Here is a 22941-nt window from a genome sequence, read left to right as displayed (position 1 = left end):
TTTTTGCACTGTTACCCTGCCTCTCCCAAGTGCCAAAAACAGTGAATTTTACTCATAATTCATTAGTTTTTGACCTTCCCTCTTCCAAAAGATTGGTGGCCACTCTTGTCTCAAACAAGAGTTGAACCCTCAAACCATCAAGCCAAAGGAAATCTCTCAAATTATCTATGTAAGTTGGAGATTCTTCTCTTTCCCATTCATTTTATGGTTTTTTTAATGATTTTTGTCTTCTCTACATTGCAAATGATGTTATGCCTCATTGCAAAAGGCATTCCCCTCTCTTCTCTAGTAAATCCAACCATTCTTTATCCTAGGTGAATGATTAATGAATAAAATCAAGTTTTTCATAATGTTTCTCTTAAATAAGTAGAAAAATGTTACTTTATAATGATTTAAATACTCTTGATGCATTTCTAATTAATTTTAGAGACTTAAAATTGAAAAATGGTCAGCCATACAAAGGAGGTTATGGTGGTAAAATTTTTCTAAAAAATTAGAAATAAGTATTATCTTTCATTATTCTAAAAGAGTAATCCTTATGATTTCTATATTCTAAAGTGTCATTTTCATGCATAGAAGATGCATTTTGATTATTTGTATAAAGAAATTTAGTTTTATTATAAAAGTATTACTTTCATTATTATTGATTTTTATGCATAAAAGATTATTTTTTTTATTATAAAAGTTTTACTTTTATCATATTTGATTTTCATGCATAAAGTATGCATAAAAGATATTTTTTTATATTAAAAGTGTGATTTTCGTCATAAAAGATTTTTATGCATAAACATATGCATAGAAGATATTTTTTATATTAAAAGTGTGATTTTCATCAAAAATATTTTTTATGCATAAATGGGTGCATAGAAGATATATTTTTATATTAAAAGTGTGATTTTCATCATAAAAGATTTTTATGCATAAACATATGCATAGAAGATATTTTTTTATATTAAAAGTGTGATTTTCATCATAAATTATTTTTATGCATAAATGGGTGCATAGAGAATATTTTTTATATATTAAAAGTGTGATTTTTATCATAAAATATTTTTATGCATAAACATATGCATAGAAGATATTTTTTTAATATTAAAAGTGTGATTTTCATCATAAAAGATTTTTATGCATAAACATATGCATAGGAAGATGCATAAGAGATTGATTTTTATTTCGAAAGTGTTATTCTCCTTAAAATGAAATTTATGCATAAATAGATGCGTAAAGAAATCTTATATCAAAAATAAGAATTCTCTTGTATTCTATAAATAGATATGAGGATGTGAAACGAATCAGATAGATGAAAATGAACGAGGAATAGATGGAGATATATGAATGTGGAATGTGGATATGGATGTATGAATGTGAACGCGGATGTGAATGTATGATATAGATGTATGGATCTGAATGTGGATGTGGATGTATGAATGTGAACGCGGATGTGAATGTATGATATAGATGTATGGATGTGAATGTGGATGTGGATGTGGATGTATTGATGTAGATGTGGATGTGGATGTAGGAATGAAGATGTGAAAACGGATGTATGAATGTGAATGTGGATGTGGATGTATGAATGTGGAATGTGGATATGGATGTATGAATGTGAATGCGGATGTGGATGTATAAATGAAGATGTGAAAATGGATGTATGAATGTGAATGTGGATGTGTATGTATCAATGTGGAATGTAGATATGGATGTATGAATGTGAATGCGGTTGTGGATGGATGAATGAAGATGTGAAAATGGATGTATGAATGTGAATGTGGATGTGGATGTATGAATGTGGAATGTGGATATGGATGTATGAATGTGAATGTGGATGTGGATGTGTGAATGTGGAATGTGGAATGTGGATATGGATGTATGAATGTGGAATGTGGATATGAATATATGGGTGTGAATGTGAATGTGGATGTATGGATGTAGATGTGAATGTGGATGTACGAATGTGGATGTGTAGGTGAAATAATGAATACAAATATGAATGTGAATGGATATGAAGTCTTTATGAGCGAATGGATGAGATGAGATGTCATGTGAATCAGAATGTGAATGAATAATATAAGGTTTGAACGAATGAGACGTAATGTAAATTAAGAAAGATATGAATGGATGTTATGTGAAGTGAATGAATCTGATGTGATGGGATGGAAAATGATGTATCTGGTCAAGAATGGATACACATATGATTTGGATTTGGATTAAGTAATATGGATTGATGTGGAACAATCTGGAAAGATGTGAGTTCATCATAGAAACTGTATTTGTGAACTGTTTGTAAATGACTGTTTTATGTCAAGAATGCTGGGGAAGCATTTTGACTGTCTTGAGAATGTGGTCGTGGAGACCTACCTGATAAAGTTGCAACAGCTAACGGAGAGTCAATGGAGGACGTCTCGCGTAGCAAGGTCGGCCGAGGTCTTGAGACCAGCCTCGGTTCGATTTAAATGGTGAGCTTGGTGGATGAGGGACCAAGGAAGCGGCCTATGAGTGAAGCGCTAGGTGATCTACGAAGGATCCTAGAGGGTGCTGACCATACGGTGCTCGAGCTCTGGGTCACTTTAGATACCCACACGTGCGTCGTGGAAGATATTGGAACAAGGAGAGTAAGAGTTGTTTTTTGAAACCGAGTATGGATCTAGTTGATTGACCTTGCTGGTCTTGAATTGATGAGTCCATAGCTCTCTTATATGGATATGTTGGTTGATCTTGCTGATCTTTAACGAGGATTCCATCTTGATTTTTATAAGTGACTGGGTACTATGAGCTAGGAACTATAGAAGAGGCCCCTAAATGAACAGGTGGTGAGCGTTCTGGTTGCCAATGATGCCATAGATACTCCGATGAAGGAATGATTGGAAATTAAGATTCAACCGAATACTTGGAAGTTTATGATCAGTAATACTATGATTTCATTAAATGACTGAAGTAAATACATTTGAATCTAGGAAAAAGGTAATTTCATATTGGGTGTGTAAGTGGTGTGACTGGAGTTAAATTTACTTGAAAATCCGACTAGGGGGCCTGGAATTAATCACTTGTTTGGATATCCATGGGCGAGGCCCTGAGTGTGGGACCCTGCCCGTGCAACTACTTTCGCTACTAGCACCCCGAATCTGTTGTGCGGTGGGGACAGGGATCTTATAGTTGGTATCAGAGCTATTTGGCTAATGAGGATCAACTGAGAAGCCAAATATGTCAAAAATTTATCAAGAAGCACTAAAAGGTTGTAATTGTGTGATAAAATTCATACAATTTGATATTCAAACTGAAATTCGTAAATTGGTAATTGGGTCTTCAGATGGAAGTACCGCGATCGTATGGAATCCCTGACTTGCTTGAGGCCTAGTATGATGGTATTTACCTTATAGTTCCAAGAACCATGACTACCCGTATATACCGAGGATATAACTGCAGCTCTTTACTGGCAGTATATACGAGTAAATCTAAGACTTGAAATTATAAGCATTAATTCTATCCAGATGATGAATTCGAATGTGGTTGATATGATTTTTAAATTTTGGTTGAGAACTGATGAGTTGATTTGGATTTTGATTGAGAAATGATGATCCCTGAAATTTGGTTGAAATGTAATAAGCTGAGCGAAACCGCAATGAGGATGAATGGGACGAGTCCCTATGATGATGTTCTTAACTGGAACGATATTAATGACTTCAGCCAATCACTATGAGATTAGTCGATTGTGTTGGCAAATTGCTACTGTTAACTTTTGTCCAGTGGATCAAGTTAAGGGTTGATAAATTAAAAATAAAAAAAAATTGAAACCCCCATGGAGGACTGTTCAGATGGAAAAAAAAATTCAGTCCAATGGTCCATTATTGTGTTAAAGATATGAATGAGATATTTTGAATGAATTGTTAACTAATAATACGTTCTATATGAGTATCTTTACCTCATGATTATGTGGGGAGCCGACCTATTTAAAGAACCCCAAAATCAGTTGAATCAAAAATTGGATTGAATCATAAATAAAGAAACTTAACAAGAATTTTCGTATTGATAGGAACATGGATCGAGGTCGTCGTGGTAGAAATGTTAACCCCCAACTCGATGAAGAAGAGCTAAACCTTGATGTTCGCAAAACTCTTCATAGTTCGCAGCCTGGACCTTTCAAGGGTGAAGGAGAAAACTTGGGCGAGGCTATGGAGAAGTGGATCGAATCAATGGAAGAATACTTCGATGTCACTGAGTATAATGAGAAGAGAAAAATGGCTCTTGCAAGGCTGAAGATAGTGGAGATAGCTAGAGTGGCGTGGAGAAACCACTGTGAGACAAACCGTCTTGACCGAAATACCCAAACCTAGACCGATCTCAAGGCTTACCTCAGAAAGAGGTTTTGTCCCCCAAGCTTTCTTGAAACTAAGATGAATGAGTTCTTGGAACTAAAGCAGGAAAACCAGACAATTGAAGAGTACCATCAGGCTTTTGCCCTTTTCCTTAAATATTCCCCTCAATTGGATGAACAGCAGCTGATGGCCAGGTTCATTCGGGGAATAAACGAGCCATTGGATATTTTAGTCAAGAATGCAAAACCTATCTCAATGGCCGAAGCAGTAAGAATGGTGAGGGATTTTGCCAAAGCCTTTGATGTCAAAGTCCCGCCAAAGCCAGCACCATCACCTTTTAAAAGGTTTTTATTCCCAGAAGGTGATTCCAACGTTCCTCCACCTAAGAGACATCAGGGTCAAACCCAGGATATGGGAAGTTCTAGAATGGAAGAAATGTCCTTTTCCCGAAACTCAATTCCCTGGATTTCAACTTCAGAAGTTCCACCCTTGAACAAGAGAGTGAAATGCTATAACTGTCAAGGATTTGGACATCGCAGCATGGATTACCCAACTCCTTTTGGATCAAGGTTTTCAGTGCAGGGAAATCAGGGATCAAGATTCCAGACTCCAGCCCCTTTCTTCGAGAGTAATCACAGTTCTATCCGCCAAAATCAGGGAAATCCTAGAGGTAGACCCTCTATCCAACCTGCAGTTTCAATCCAAAGTAATGCAAGACCTCCACCTCAGAATAGGGGAAGTCAAAGAGAGTTGTTCCCAAATCGGTTGTCCACTTCCAAGGCAGCAACGCTGGAAGTGATTGAAGAAGAAGAAGAAGATGAAAGAGATCATACTCCACCTGCGAGATAAGGACATCTCGCGTTTTTTAAGTGGGGTAGAATGTAAGATTCCTCCCCAGCCTCTCGGGATGTCCAGTATCTTCCCCTGTAGTCAAATCCCTCTTCAAAAATATAAAAGATTTTGTTTCTACCAATTTTGGCCTAGAGAGAGAAAATCTTCTAGAGAGTGGTAATTCAGTTTTTAAATATTTTTGGATAGAAAAATATCTCATCTTATTAAAATAAGTTCCCCTAAAACAGAAGTTCAAAAAGATTTTCAGAAGGTGCATTAGAAATTAAGTATAATCTGTTCAAGAGGCATTATCCTAGGAGTGAAGATTTTTTCGAAATTTTAAATTAAGGTTCTTATGGACCAATAAGATTCATCCAAATGTAGGGAGGAGATAAATAGAAGAATAAAAGGAAAATCCCCCAAAAATGAGTAGATGAAGAGTTGACAAAGGACAAGGTTAATAGTTAAAAAAGAGAGATATTTAGGTGAAATGATGCATTTTTGACACCTCAGTATGGGGGAATTCCTCTCATGAAGGAGGTGCCTATTTCACATGCTTGAATGAGTTTTAAACTCCCAAATAATGAGATATTTTTATCTCTCCTCTCTCCAGTTTCAACTAGATCCAAAAAGGGAGCAAAACTAACCTAAAAATGGTCAAAAATTGACCAAACTGATCCAGAAAATTCTAGAATCAGTTTGCTTGGTTAGAGGCTCACTTTTTCCTATAAATAGAAGCCTCCTCCTTTGTTGAAACTCAATAGTATTTTTGCACTGTTACCCTGCCTCTCCCAAGTGCCAAAAACAGTGAATTTTACTCATAATTCATTAGTTTTTGACCTTCCCTCTTCCAAAAGATTGGTGGCCACTCTTGTCTCAAACAAGAGTTGAACCCTCAAACCATCAAGCCAAAGGAAAGCTCTCAAATTATCTATGTAAGTTGCAGATTCTTCTCTTTCTCATTTATTTTATGGTTTTTTAATGATTTTTGTCTTCTCTACATTGCAAATGATGTTATGCCTCATTGCAAAAGGCATTCCACTCTCTTCTCTAGTAAATCCAACCATTCTTTATCCTAGGTAAATGATTAATGAAAAAAATCAAGTTTTTCATAATGTTTCTCTTAAATAAGTAGAAAAATGTTACTTTAGAATGATTTAAATAGTCTTGATGCATTTCTAATTAATTTTAGAGACTTAAAATTAAAAAATGGTTAGCCATACAAAAAAGGTTATGCGAAATTTTTCAAAAAATTTGGAAATAAGTATTATCTTTCATTATTCTAGGGTAATCCTTCCATTGTACTAGATGTTCTATGAGAGTTCTATTTCGGAGTTGCCTTTCCCTAAAAGAGTAATCCTTATGATTTCTATATTCTAAAGTGTCATTTTCATGCATAGAAAATGCATTTTGATTATTTGTATAAAAGAAATTTAGATTTATTATAAAAGTATTACTTTCATTATTATTGATTTTTATGCATAAAAGTGCATAAAAGATTATTTTTTATTATAAAAGTGTTACTTTTATCATATTTGATTTTCATGCATAAAGTATGCATAAAAGATATTTTTTTATATTAAAAGTGTGATTTTTATCATAAAAGATTTTTATGCATAAACATATGCATAGAAGATATTTTTTATATTAAAAGTGTGATTTTTATCATAAATGGGTGCATAGAAGATATTTTTTATATTAAAAGTGTGATTTTCATCATAAAATATTTTTATGCATAAACATATGCATAGAAGATATTTTTTATATTAAAAGTGTGATTTTCATCATAAATGATTTTTATGCATAAATGGGTGCATAGAAGATATTTTTTTATATTGAAAGTGTGATTTTCATCATAAAAGATTTTTATGCATAAACATATGCATAGAAGATATTTTTTAATATTAAAAGTGTGATTTTCATCATAAAAGATTTTTATGCATAAACATGTGCATAGAAGATATTTTTTTATATTAAAAGTGCGATTTTCATCATAAAAGATTTTTATGCATAAACATATGCATAGAAGATATTTTTTTAAATTAAAAGTGTGATTTTCATCATAAAAGATTTTTATGCATAAACATATGTATAGAAGATATTTTTATATATTAAAAGTGTGATTTTCATCATAAAAGATTTTTATGCATAAACATATGCATAGAGGATATTTTTTTATATTAAAAGTGTGATTTTCATCATAAATGATTTTTATGCATAAATGGATGCATAGAAGATATTTTTTTATATTAGAAGTGTGATTTTTATCATAAGAGATTTTTATGCATAAACATATGCATAGAAGATATTTTTTATATATTAAAAGTGTGATTTTTATCATAAAAGATTTTTATGCATAAACATATGCATAGAAGATATTTTTTATATATTAAAAGTGTGATTTTCATCATAAATGGATTTTATGCATAAATTAGATGCATAAGAGAAATTCTTTTATTCTAAAAGTGTAATTCCTACTAAATTGGATTTATGCATGGAAAGATGCATAAAGAATTTATTTTAATCCAAAAGTGTCATTCTCATTTAAAATGAATTTATGCATAGGAAGATGCATAAAAGATTGATTTTTATTTCGAAAGTGTTATTCTCCTTAAAATGGAATTTATGCATAAATAGATACGTAAAGAAATCTTATATCAAAAATAAGAATTCTCTTGTATTCTATAAATAGATATGAGGATGTGAAACGAATCAGATAGATGAAAATGAACGAGGAATAGATGGAGATGTATGAATGTGGAATGTGGATATGGATGTATGGATGTGGATGTATGAATGTGAACGCAGATGTGAATGTATGATATAGATGTATGGATGTGAATGTGGATGTGGATGTATGGATGTGGATGTATGAATGTGAACGCGGATGTGAATGTATGATATAGATGTATGGATGTGAATGTGGATGTGGATGTGGATGTATTGATGTAGATGCGGATGTGGATGTAGGAATGAAGATGTGAAAATGGATGCATGAATGTGAATGTGGATGTGGATGTATGAATGTGGAATGTGGATATGGATGTATGAATGTGAATGCGGATGTGGATGTATGAATGAAGATGTGAAAATGGATGTATGAATGTGAATGTGGATGTGTATGTATGAATGTGGAATGTGGATATGGATGTATGAATGTGAATGCGGTTGTGGATGTATGAATGAAGATGTGAAAATGGATGTATGAATGTGAATGTGGATGTGGATGTATGAATGTAGAATGTGGATATGGATGTATGAATGTGAATGTGGATGTGGATGTGTGAATGTGGAATGTGGATATGGATGTATGAATGTGGAATGTGAATATGGATATATGGGTGTGAATGTGAATGTGGATGTATGGATGTAGATGTGAATGTGGATGTGTAGGTGAAATAATGAATACAAATATGAATGTGAATGGATATGAAGTCTTTATGAGCGAATGGATGAGATGAGATATCATGTGAATCAGAATGTGAATGAATAATATAAGGTCTGAACGAATGAGACGTAATGTAAATTAAGAAAGATAGGAATGGATGTTATGTGAAGTGAATGAATCTGATGTGATGGGATGGAAAATGATGTATCTGGTCAGGAATGGATACACATATGATTTGGATTTGGATTAGGTAATATGGATTTATGTGGAACAATCTAGAAAGATGTGAGTTCATTATAGAAACTGTATTTGTGAACTATTTGTAAATGACTGTTTTATGTCAAGAATGCTGGGGAAGCATTTTGACTGTCTTGAGAATGTGGTCGTGGAGACCTACCTGATAAAGTTGCAACAGCTGATGGAGAGTCAACGGAGGACGTCTCGCGTAGCAAGGTCGGCCGAGGTCTTAACCAACCTCGGTTCGATTTAAATGGTGAGCTTCCGGTACGGTGGACGAGGGACCAAGGAAGCGGCCTATGAGTGAAGCGCTAGGTGACCTGCGAAGGATCCTAGAGGGTGCTGACCATACGGTGCTCGGGCTCTGGGTCACCGAAGATACCCACACGTGCATCGTGGAAGATATTGGAACAAGGAGTAAGAGTTGTTTGCTGAAACCGAGTATGGGTCTAGTTGATTGACCTTGCTGGTCCTCAACTGATGAGTCCATAGCTCTCTTATATGGATATGTTGGTTGATCTTGCTGATCTTCAACGAGGATTCCATCTTGATTTTTATAAGTGATTATCTGCCACGTACTATGAGCTAGGAACTATAGAAAAGGCCCCTGAATGAACAGGTGGTGAGCATTCTAGTTGCCAATGATGCCATAGATACTCTGATGAAGGAATGATTGAAGATTCAACCGGATACGTGGAAGTTTATGATCAGTAATACTATGATTTCATTAAATGACTGAATTAAATACATTTGAATCTAGGAAAAAGATAATTTCATATTGGATGTGTAAGTGGTGTGACTGGAGTTAAATTTACTTGAAAATTCGACTAGGGGCCTGGGAACTCTTTTCCCTGGTACCCGGGACAAAACCTAACCTAATTCCTAATTGGATCCCATCAGTACAGTGGTTGGGCGGTTGGCTAACCCATGGGACTGGATGGCGTTAGGCTGGACTGATGGATCCATAAATCGAGACTCAAATTCTGTTTAGTTCGATAGATGAAGTAAATCCCGGACAAAAATTGTTCTATGGAAAAGAATCAACGGCTGTGCCTCTCAATGAGGAAAAGAGCGTTGGTCTCTATGATCCAAGTACAATCCTTTTCCCTGATCTGACCATGGGACTTACGGGTTCGGTCAGATGAGCTCAGTTAGTTAAGGCTTTTGATTACGTTAGGAAAAAGTTATCTTGGTGGAATCGCCTGTGCTTTCCGGGTAAGAGAAGTTTTTCCGAGTTTGGATTGGAAGAATGGAGGAATTAGTCATTTGTTCGGATATCCATGGGCAAGGCCTCGAGTGTGGGACCCTACCCGTGCAAGATGTGCTAGCACCCTGAATCCGTTGCGTGGTGGGGACAGGGATCTTATAGTTGGTATCAGAGCTATTTGGCTAATGAGGATCAACCGAGAAGCCAAATATGTCAAAAATTTATCAAGAAGCACTAAAAAGTTGTAATTGTGTGATAAAATTCATACAATTTGATATTCAAAATGAAATTCGTAAATTAGTAATTGGGTCTTCAGATGGAAGTACCGCGATTATATGGAATCCCTGACTTGCTTGAGGCCTAGTATGATGGTATTTACCTTATAGTTCTAAGAACCATGACTACCCGTATATACTGAGGATATAACTGCAGCTCTTAAATCTAAGACTTGAAATTATAAGCATTAATGCTACCCAGATGATGAATTCGAATGTGGTTGATATGATTTTTAAATTCTGGTTGAGAACTGATGAGTTGATTTGGATTCTGATTGAAAAATGATGACCCCTGAAATTTGGTTGAAATGTAATAAGCTGAGCGAAACCGCAATGAGGATGAATGGGACGAGTCCCTGTGATGATGTTCTTAACTGGAATGATGTTAATGACTTCGGCCAATCACTATGAGATTAGTGGATTGTGCTGGCAGATTGCTGCTGTTAACTTTTGTCCAGTGGATCAAGTTAAGGGTTGATAAATTAAAAATCAAAAAAAAATTGAAACCCCCATGGAGGATTGTTTAGATGGAAAAAAAATTCAGTCCAATGGTCCATTATTGTGTTAAAGATATGAATGAGATATTTTGAATGAATTGTTAACTAATAATACATTCTATATGAGTATCTTTACCCCATGATTATGTGGGGAGCCGACGTATTTAAAGAACCCCAGAATCAGTTGAATAAAAAATCGGATTGAATCATAAATAAAGAAACTTAACAAGAATTTTCGTATTGGATAGGAACATGGATCGAGGTCGTCGTGGTAGAAATGTTAACCCCCAACTCGATGAAGAAGAGCTAAACCTCGATGTTCGTAAAACTCTTCATAGTTCGCAGCCTGGACCTTTCAAGGGTGAAGGGGGAAACTTGGGCGAGGCTATGTAGAAGTGGATCGAATCAATGGAAGAATACTTCGATGTCACCGAGTACAATGAGAAGAGAAAAATGGCTCTTGCAAGGCTGAAGATAGTGGAGACAGCTAGAGTGGCGTGGAGAAACCACTGTGAGACAAACCGTCTTGGCCGAAATACCCAAACCTGGACCGATCTCAAGGCTTACCTCAGAAAGAGGTTTTGTCTCCCAGGCTTTCTTGAAACTAAGATGAATGAGTTCTTGGAACTAAAGCAGGAAAACCAGACAATTGAAGAGTACCATCAAGCTTTTGCCCTTCTCCTTAAATATTCCCCTCAATTGGATGAAGAGCAGCTGATGGCCAGGTTCATTCGGGGAATGAACGAGCCATTGGATACTTTAGTTAAGAATGCAAAACCTATCTCAATGGCCGAAGCAGTAAGAATGGCGAAGGATTTCGCCAAAGCCTTTGATGTCAATGTTGGAATTAGGGTTGCAGGAAAGCACACAAAGCTTGGAAAAGAAGAAGCAAGAATGCACATAACACAAAGTGTATTAGATTGTGTCAATGTACAAAGATAAGTTAGCCTTAGAGTGATGGGTGTATATACAAGCCGGGGGAAAAAACCTCCTAAAGAGGGAAAAAGTGCCCCGACGATCCTAAGGGTGTTCACACACATCACTGCCTATATATATGGCAACGAATCCCCCCTGGGAGTGATGGTGTGAACGAGAGCTAGCACTCATGTATAGGGGAGTGCCATGCCCGAAGTAGATCAATCCACAAAGGGGAGCAAGCCCAAAGCTTTGCGGAAAGCTTCGAACTTCTCACGAGGAAGCGCCTTTGTGAAAAGATCGGCGAGGTTGTCCTGTGTTGGCACATAGGCCAAGCTGATCTCTCCTGCTGAGAGTCTCTTCCTGACATAGTGATAATGCACCTCAATGTGCTTTGTGCGAGCATGAAAAACTGGGTTTTTCGCAATTGCCAATGCACTCTGACTATCAGTGTAGATAGAGGTGGCAGCAGACTCTTGTCCAACACCCAAATCAGCCCCATAAGCCGTCTGAGCCACACACACTCAACCGTAGTTGTGAAAGCTACCCTGTACTCAGTTTCACAACTAGAAGTGGCCACAGTAGGTTACTTCTTGCTCAACCAAGATATGCATGAGCTACCAAGCATGAAACAAAAACCACTTGTGGACACTCTTGTGTCATAGCAACCAGCCCAATCTGAGTCCGAAAAAGCATGTAAATCTGGCGGCAACGATCCCCCTTGGGATAAAACAACCCAAGATGTATGGTGCCACTCAAGTAGCGAAAGATGCGTTTAACTGCCTTCCAATGCTGAGACCCTGGGCTATGCATAAACCTGCTCACCTGTGAGACTGCAAACTGAATGTCCGGCCTCGTAATGCATACATAAATGAGGCAGCCAACAACTATCTGATAGAGTGTGACATCAAAGTGATCTCCAGCATCATGAAGACTCAACTTCAAACCTGTCTCCATTGGAGTAGCAATAGGCTTGCAGTCTTCAAGCCCAAATCTCCGCAACAATGTCTCAATATACTTTGTCTGACACAAAGCAATACCTCCATCACACTGCTTAAATTGTATCCCCAAATAATGATGTAAATGCCCCAAATCTGACATCTCAAAAGAGGCATTCAAAAGAGGCATTCAAATCAGCCTTAAAATCAGCAATATGACTCTCATTTGGTCCTGTGAGCAGCATGTCATCGACATAGAGAGCAATGATTAGATGTACACCATCCACACGTTTAACATACAAAGTGCTTTCTGTTGGACTATTCTGAAAACCATGTGCAGTCAAATATGCATGTATCTTTTCATACCAAGCTCGTGGAGCTTGCTTTAAACCATATAAAGCCTTTTTCAACCTGCACACTTTGTTTTCCTACCCTTTTTGAACAAAACCACGAGGCTGCGATACATACACCTCCTCATGCAAATCTCCATTCAAGAATGCAGTCTTTATGTCCAGCTGATGTACATTCCAACCATTATGAGCTGCCAATGCACAAATGCTACGAATGGTAGTCATACGACAAGTGGGAGAGCAAAGGTCTCATCAAAATCAATGCCCTTTTCTTGAGCATAACCCTTTGCAACAAGTCTAGCCTTATAGCGATCAACACTACCATCTGGCTTTCGTTTCAACTTAAAAACCCACTTACATCCAATGGCCTTTTTACCAATAGGCAAACCACACAAAGACCATGTACCATTCTTCATTATAGAATCATATTCACTTTGCATTGCAGCCAACCAATTTTTTGAATTTTGTGCCTCATCAAATGAAAGAGGTTCTTCCTCTTCACACATACTAGACACAGCCAAAGCATAACAATCTGATGTATAAGAGGCATGCTGAAAACCTGAACGAGTATGACTAGTCATAGGTGCATCGATCTTACTATCACGCAAGGTTTGCACCAGCCATTTTGGCATACCTCTAGCCTGCTCATTTTCAGCCCTATCCTCATGAATTACATCCTGTAAATCTGCATCAGAAATAGGCTGATCTATGATGTCGTTTGAAATCTGCATAGGCTGAATATTTGCCTCATTAGGACTTACATTTGAATTCCCACCTGTAAACAAAGGCAACAATGTATCAAATACATCCTGTGAGCTCACACCTCTCTTTAGTACATGATAACAAAGGCTGCACAGTATCTTCCACAAAAACAACATCTCGACTAATCAAGATACGCTTTGACTATGGATGATACAATCTGTAACCCTTGCTCTTAGCACTGTAACCAACAAAAATGCATTTGACAGCCTTATCATCCAATTTTCTACGTTGTTACACAGGCACTAAAGCATAGGCCAAGCAACCAAAGACACGCAAGTGACCAATAGAAGGCTTCCTGCCATGCCAAGCTTCGTATGGAGTAATAGACTGAAAGGCCTTAGTGGGACACTTGTTGAGTACATATGCAGCACACATGACAGCCTCAAGCCAAAACGCATGTGGCAAAGCTTGGCTCTTGACCATACATCGTGCCATCTCCATAAGTGACCTGTTTTTCCTCTCAGCAATACCATTTTGCTGAGGGGTATATGGCACTGTACATTGGTGTTTTATCCCACGACTAGCCAGAAATGCATCAAACTCTTTAGACATGTACTCCCCCCCTCGATCAGAATGGAGGGTGCCCACATTACAATTGGATACATTTTCAACCATAAGCAAAAACTGTTTGAAGCACAAAAACACTTCGGACTTTGCCATCAGTGGATATACCCATGCATGCCTTGAGTAATCATCAATGAAAGTCACGAAGTACAAGTGTTTACCAAATGATGGAGTTTGCATAGGCCCACATACATCACTATGTACAAGTTGCAATTTGCGAGTGGCCCCCACAGAACCATCCTTTGGAAACGTAGAACGCTGCATTTTGCCCAAAATACAGCCTTCACAAACATGTTTCAATGGTGCCTCAAGAGGGGGCAATGAAGCAACCATATCAAATTTCTGCAAACACAGCAAACTAGCAAAGTTCAGATGACCAAAACGAGCATGCCATAGTTTTGCATCTGAAACTGCCTTTTCATCAGAAACTGCATTTGCTGAATCTTCCACACACTTGTCATAAGAATTGAGCCTATACAGCCCATGAAACAAGGTGCCATATACAATAATCGTATCACCAGAAGTCAAATCATGAATAGTACATCTGTCATCCATAAATTTGACTACAAGTCCAAGTCTAGCAAGCGCAGAGACAGACAATAGATTCTTCTTTATCCCTGGCACATACAAAGCATCTGAAAGTGTGAAAGCGCTGCCATTTGCAGCAGTAAGCATAATTTTACCAATGCCCTTCACTGGGTAAGAAGCATTATTGGCACATGTGATAGTATTCCCATTAGGGACAGCCTCAAGAGAAGTGAACATATCACGATGTGAGGTAATGTGCTTTGTAGCACCACTGTCAAAATACCAAACATGAGAGTCAATAGAAACTGCCAAACATGCATCATGTACAGATGGGTCATACTGGCAATACACGCTAAATGCCCATTCTGTATCCTGCACAACATTTGCAGAATCTGCATTTGTAGAAGCATCCGCTATTGTGGCTGCATTTGACTCTTTCTTCTTTGCCTCTTTAGCCTTTAGCTTAGGGCAATTCTTAATGACATGATCATTTGCCTTACAATAGTTGCACCTGGTCTTTTTCTTGCCTTTATCAAGAGCCTTCTTAGACTTATTGTTGCTACCTGTGGAAGGAGAAGAAGTTGCAGACCTACTAATAGGAGAAGAAACAGTGGAAGAGGCTACCTTACCACTTCTTCTCTGCTGCTGGGCAGCAATAAATGCTTGATCAACTGCACGCTGCCTAGCCTTGTTTTGCATGGACTGCACTTCTTGTTTGCAAGAGCTTGTTGACTAAAGTGTCATACTTGATAGATCAGGTCTATCCTTATTAAGAAGTCTCCACGTGGAAGCAAAAGTCTGATATGTCTCAGGCAAAGCATCAAGAACAGTCTGCACAAGAGAATGATGAGGAATAATCTCACCTGCAGATATCAACTGTTCTTTGAGATCTTTAATCTCAGCAAGAAAAACATTCATGTCATCATCTTCTTGCATAATCTTCAATTCTAGCTCTTTACGCAGGTAAGCGATTTTTGCCTCATTACGACCTGCACACAAACCAGCTAGAATATCCCAAGCCTGTTTTGCTGTTTTAGCTGAACGAATATGTGGGGTGATGTTACGTTTGACAGAAAGTGCAATCAAGGCATGAGCCTGCGCATCTTTACCATCCCAACGAGCTTGTTCAGCAGTGGGTAAAACAACAGCAACAGTAGAGCTGCAAGAACCTGCAACATCCTCAACAGATCCTACATCCACAGAACCTAGACGTACATCTGTACCCTGCACAATGTTCCACACTCCTTTTGCAATCAAAACATGCTGCATCATGTATGCCCAAAGTGGGTAGTTGCTGTCTCCATCTTAGTTTGTCTTCAGCAGACAACATGCGAAATACATCATTGCTGTTATCAGCCATGGCCACTGACTGAAACTGATGCAAAAGCTACCTGTAATGAAGCAAAGACTGAACAGAAGACAACTTGTGCTATGTAGCACGGTCCACAATAGAACACGTATGCCTGTTTTGCAGAAAACTGCACTGTTGAAATTTCTGCAGAAAATGACGAAAACACCTGTGCAAAACTTGAAATGCAAAAACGGAGCCCGAAACGACCTCAGAGTATAGGGACCTGCAAGCGCTCGTCGTGAAAACTCACCTCAATCGGAGAATGTGAGTCGGACGGTGCTGGCGGCGTAGCCCTGGGAGCTGATGCCTGCTCTGATACCAATTGTTGGAATTAGGGTTGCAGGAAAGCACACAAAGCTTGGAGAAGAAGAAGCAAGAATGCACACAACACAAAGTGTATTAGATTGTGTCAATGTACAAAGATAAGTTAGCCCTAGAGTGATGGGCGTATATACAAGCCAGGGGAAAAAACCTCCTAAAGAGGGAAAAAGTGCCCCGGCGGTCCTAAGTGTGTTCACACACATCACTGCCTATATATATGGCAACAGACAAAGTCCCACCAAAGCCAGCACTATCACCTTTCAAAAGGTTTTTATTCCCAGAAGGTGATTCCAACCTTCCTCCACCTAAGAGATATCAGGGTCAAACCCAAGATATGGGAAGTTCTAGAATGGAAGAAATGTCCTTTTCCCGAAACTCAATTCCCTCGATTTTAACTTCAAAAGTTCCACCCTTGAACAAGAGAGTGAAATGCTATAACTGTCAAGGATTTGGACATCGCAGAATGGATTTCCCAACTCCTTTTGGATCAAGGTTTTCAATGCAGGGAAATCAGGGATCAAGATTCCAGACTCTAGCCCCTTCCTTTTCGAGAGTAATCATGGTTCTATCCGCCAAAATCAGGGAAATCCTAGAGGTAGACCCTCTATCCAACCTGCAGTTTCAATCCAAAGTAATCCAAGACCTCCACCTCAGAATAGGGGAAGTCAAGAGAGTTGTTCCCAAATCGGTCGTCCACTTCCAAGGCAGCAACGCTGGAAGTGATTGAAGAAGAAGAAGAAGAAGATGAAAGAGATCATACTCCACCTACGAGATGAGGACATCTCGCGTTTTTTAAGTGGGGTAGAATGTAAGATTCCTCCCCAGCCTCTCGGGATGTCCAGTATCTTCCCCTGTAGTCAAATCCCACTTTAGAAATATAAAAAATTTTATTTCTACCAGTTTTGGTCTAGAGAGAGAAAATCTTCTAGAGAGTGGTAATTCAGTTTTTAAATATTTTTTGGATAGAAAAATATCTCATCTTATTAAAATAAGTTTCCCTGAAACAGAAGTTCAAAAAGATTTTCAGAAGGTGCATTAGAAATTAAGTATAATCTGTTCAAGAGGCATTATCTTGAGGGTGAAGATTTTTTCAAAATTTTAAATTAAGGTTCCTATGGACCAATAAGATTCATCCAAATGTAGGGAGGAGATAAATAGAAGAATAAAAGAAAAATCCCCCAAAATTAGTAAATACTCAGATAAGATGAAGAGTTGACTAAGGACAAGGTTAATAGTTAAAAAAGAGAGATATTTAGGTGAAATGATGCATTTTTGACACCTCAGTATATGGGGTGGGGGAATTCCCCTCATGAAGGAGGCACCTATTTCACATGCTTGAATGAGTTTTAAACTCCCAAATAATGAGATATTTTTATCTCTCCTCTCTCCTGTTTCAACTAGATCCAAAAAGTGAGCAAAACTAACCTAAAAATGGTCAAAAATTGACCAAACTGATCCAGAAAATTCTAGAATCAGTTTGCTTGGTTAGAGGCTCACTTTTTCCTATAAATATAAGCCTCCCCCTTTGTTGAAGCTCAATAGTGTTTTTGCACTGTTACCCTACCTCTCCCAAGTGCCAAAAACAGTGAATTTTACTCATAATTCATTAGTTTTTGACCTTCCCTCTTCCAAAAGATTGGTGGCCACTCTTGTCTCAAACAAGAGTTGAACCCTCAAACCATCAAGCCAAAGGAAAGCTCTCAAATTATCTATGTAAGTTGAAGATTCTTCTCTTTCTTATTTATTTTATGGTTTTTTAATGATTTTTGTCTTCTCTACATTGCAAATGATGTTATGCCTCATTGCAAAAGGCATTCCCCTCTCTTCTCTAGTAAATCCAACCATTCTTTATCCTAGGTGAATGATTAATGAATAAAATCAAGTTTTTCATAATGTTTCTCTTAAATAAGTAGAAAAATGTTACTTTAGAATGATTTAAATACTCTTGATGCATTTCTAATTAATTTTAGAGACTTAAAATTAAAAAATGGTCAGCTATACAAAGGAGGTTATGCAAAATTTTTTTAAAAAATTAGAAATAAGTATTATCTTTCATTATTCTAAAAGAGTAATCCTTATGATTTCTATATTCTAAAGTGTCATTTTCATGCATAGAAAATGCATTTTGATTATTTGTATAGAAGAAATTTAGTTTTATTATTATAAAAGTATTACTTTCATTATTATTAATTTTTATGCATAAAAGTATGCATAAAAGATTATTATTATTATTATAAAAGTGTTACTTTTATCATATTTGATTTTCATGCATAAAGTATGCATAAAAGATATTTTTTTATATTAAAAGTGTGATTTTCATCATAAAAGATTTTTATGCATAAACATATGCATAGAATATATTTTTTATATTAAAAGTGTGATTTTAATCATAAATGATTTTTATGCATAAATGGGTGCATAGAAGATATTTTTTATATTAAAAGTGTGATTTTCATCATAAAAGATTTTTATGCATAAACATATGCATAGAAGATATTTTTTTATATTTGAAGTGTGATTTTCATCATAAATGATTTTTATGCATAAATGGGTGCATAGAAGATATTTTTTATATTAAAAGTATGATTTTCATCATAAAAGATTTTTATGCATAAACATATGCATAGAAGATATTTTTTAATATTAAAAGTGTGATTTTCATCATAAAAGATTTTTATGCATAAACATATGCATAGAAGATATTTTTTATATATTACAAGTGTGATTTTCATCATAAAAGATTTTTATGCATAAACATATGCATAGAAGATATTTTTTTATATTAAAAGTGTGATTTTCATCATAAAAGATTTTTATGCATAAACATATGTATAGAAGATATTTTTATATATTAAAAGTGTGATTTTCATCATAAAAGATTTTTATGCATAAACATATGCATAAAAGATATTTTTTATTAAAAATGTGATTTTCATCATAAATGATTTTTATGCATAAATGGGTGCATAGAAGATATTTTTTATATATTAAAAGTGTGATTTTCATCATAAAAGATTTTTATGCATAAACATATGCATAGAAGATATTTTTTATATATTAAAAGTGTGATTTTCATCATAAAAGATTTTTATGCATAAACATATGCATAGAATATATATTTTTATATTAAAAGTGTGATTTTCATCATAAAGTGATTTTATGCATAAATTAGATGCATAAGAGAAATTCTTTTATTCTAAAAGTGTAATTCCTACTAAATTGGATTTATGCATGGAAAGATGCATAAAGAATTTACTTTAATCCAAAAGTATCATTCTCATTTAAAATGAATTTATGCATAGGAAGATGCATAAAAGATTGATTTTTATTTCGAAAGTGTTATTCTCCTTAAAATGGAATTTATGCATAAATAGATGCGTAAAGAAATCTTATATCAAAAATAAGAATTCTCTTATATTCTTTAAATAGATATGAGGATGTGAAACGAATCAGATAGATGAAAATGAACGAGGAATAGATGGAGATGTATGAATGTGGAATGTGGATATGGATGTATGGATGTGGATGTATGAATGTGAGTGCGGATGTGAATGTATGATATAGATGTATGGATGTGGATGTATGAATGTGAACGCGGATGTGAATGTATGATATAGATGTATGGATGTGAATGTGGATGTGGATGTGGATGTATTGATGTAGATGCGGATGTGGATGTAGGAATGAAGATGTGAAAATGGATGTATGAATGTGAATGTTGATGTGGATGTATGAATGTGGAATGTGGATATGGATATATGAATGTGAATGCGGATGTGGATGTATGAATGAAGATGTGAAAATGGATGTATGAATGTGAATGTGGATGTGTATGTATGAATGTGGAATGTGGATATGGATGTATGAATGTGAATGCGATTGTGGATGTATGAATGAAGATGTGAAAATGGATGTATGAATGTGAATGTGGATGTGGATGTATGAATGTGGAATGTGGATATGGATGTATGAATGTGAATGTGGATGTGGATGTGTGAATGTGGAATGTGGATATGGATGTATGAATGTGGAATGTGGAATGTGGATATGAATGTGGATGTATGGATGTAGATGTGAATGTGGATATACGAATGTGGATGTGTAGGTGAAATAATGAATACAAATATGAATGTGAATGGATATGAAGTCGATATGAGCGAATGGATGAGATGAGACGTCATGTGAATCCGAATGTGAATGAATAATATAAGGTCTGAACGAATGAGACGTAATGTAAATTAAGAAAGATAGGAATGGATGTTATGTGAAGTGAATGAATCTGATGTGATGGGATGGAAAATGATGTATCTGGTCAAGAATGGAAAATGATGTATCTGGTCAAGAATGGATACACATATGATTTGGATTTGGATTAAGTAATATGGATTGATGTGGAACAATCTGGAAAGATGTGAGTTCATTATAGAAACTGTATTTGTGAACTGTTTGTAAATGACTGTTTTATGTCAAGAATGCTGGGGAAGCATTTTGACTGTCTTGAGAATGTGGTCGTGGAGACCTACCTGATAAAGTTGCAACAGCTGACAGAGAGTCAACAGAGGACGTCTCGCGTAGCAAGGTAGGTCTTGACCAGCCTCGATTCGATTTAAATGGTGAGCTTCCGGTATGGTGGATGAGGGACCAAGGAAGTGGCCTATGAGTGAAGCGCTAGGTGACCTGCGAAGGATCCTAGAGGGTGCTGACCATACGGTGCTCGGGCTCTGGGTCACCGAAGATACCCACACGTGCATCGTGGAAGATATTGGAACGAGGAGTAAGAGTTGTTTTTTGAAACCGTGTATGGATCTAGTTGATTGACCTTACTGGTCCTCAAACAACTGATGAGTCCATAGCTCTCTTATATAGATCTGTTGGTTGATCTTGCTGATCTTCAACGAGGATTCCATCTTGATTTTTATAAGTGATTATCTGCCGGGTACTATGAGCTAGGAACTATAGAAAAGGCCCCTAAATGAACAGGTGGTGAGCGTTCTAGTTGCCAATGATGCCATAGATACTCCGATGAAGGAATGATTGGAAATTAAGATTCAATCGGATACTTGGAAGTTTATGATCAGTAATACTATGATTTCATTAAATGACTGAATTAAATACATTTGAATCTAGGAAAAAGGTAATTACATATTGGGTGTGTAAGTGGTGTGACTGGAGTTAAATTTGCTTGAAAATCCGGCTAGGGGGCCTGGGAACTCTTTTCCCTGGTACTCGGGACAAAACCTAACCAAATTCCTAATTGGATCCCATCAATACAGTGGTTGGCTAACCCATGGGACTGGATGGGGTAGGCTGGACTGATGGATCCGTAAATCGAGACTCAAATTCTGTTTAGTTTGATAGATGAAGTAAATCCCAGACAAAAATGGTTTAATGGAAAAGAATTAACAGTTGTGCCTCTCAATGAGGAAAAAAGCGTTGGTCTCTATGATCCAAGTACAGTCTTTTTCCTTGATCTAACTGTGGGACTTACGGGTTCGGTAAGATGAGCTCAGTTAGTTAAGGCTTTTGATTACGTTAGGGAAATGTTATCCTGGTGGAATCGCCCGTGCTTTCCGAGCAAGAGAAGTTTTTCTGAGTTCAGATTGGAAGAATCGAGGAATTAGTCACCTATTCGGATATCCATGGGCGAGGCCTCGAGTGTGGGACCCTGCCCGCGCAAGATGTGCTACTTTCGCTGCTAGCATCCCGAATCCGTTGCACGGTGGGGACATGGATCTTACAGAGAATGTAAGATTCCTCCCTCCAGCTTTTGAGGTGTAAGAACCTCCCCTTCTGATCTTATAATTATTCCCCTCTCTGAAATAAAAGAAAGATCCTGTTTTACCCTGTTTTGGCCTGGAGAGAGAAAATGTCTAGAGGGAGGTAATCTAAATTAAGATATTTTTGGATATAAAAATCCTCCTAGTGTCTAAAATGGTTTCCCTTGAAACAAAAATTCAAAAAGAACTTTCCAATGTGCAATTGGAATTAATTGAATATAGGTATAAAGGACCTTAGCCTAAGGGTCTAGATTTTCAAAAAATTGTGGATTATTAAGGTTCCTATGGGGGCCAATAGGATCAATCCAAGTGTGGGGAGGAGATAAATCCAATTTATAAAAGAAAAATACCCAAAAATGAGTAAATGCCCACATAAGATGAAGAGTTGACTGAGTACAAGGTTTATTAGTAAAAAACTATGAATATTACTAAAAAAAGAGATATTTTGGGTATAATGATACATTTTTGACACCTTGGTAAGGAGAAGGGGGCTCTTCAAGGAGGCACCTATTTCACATGTGTGGAGGAGTTTTAAACTCAAAAATAATAAGATATTTTTATCTCTCCTCTCTCTTGGATCAAACCAAATCAACAGGGAGACCGCCACTCCCCCATGCAGCCCAACAAAAACTCACCAAACAGGAAAAATGGTTGGCCACATATCCCAATGCCACCTTTGAGAAGCAA

Source organism: Cibotium barometz, unplaced genomic scaffold (genome assembly GCF_041138505.1).
Source record: "Cibotium barometz isolate CiBa-2024 unplaced genomic scaffold, ASM4113850v1 ctg477, whole genome shotgun sequence".
Lineage (NCBI taxonomy): Eukaryota > Viridiplantae > Streptophyta > Polypodiopsida > Cyatheales > Cibotiaceae > Cibotium > Cibotium barometz.
This window is presented reverse-complemented; position numbering follows the sequence as displayed.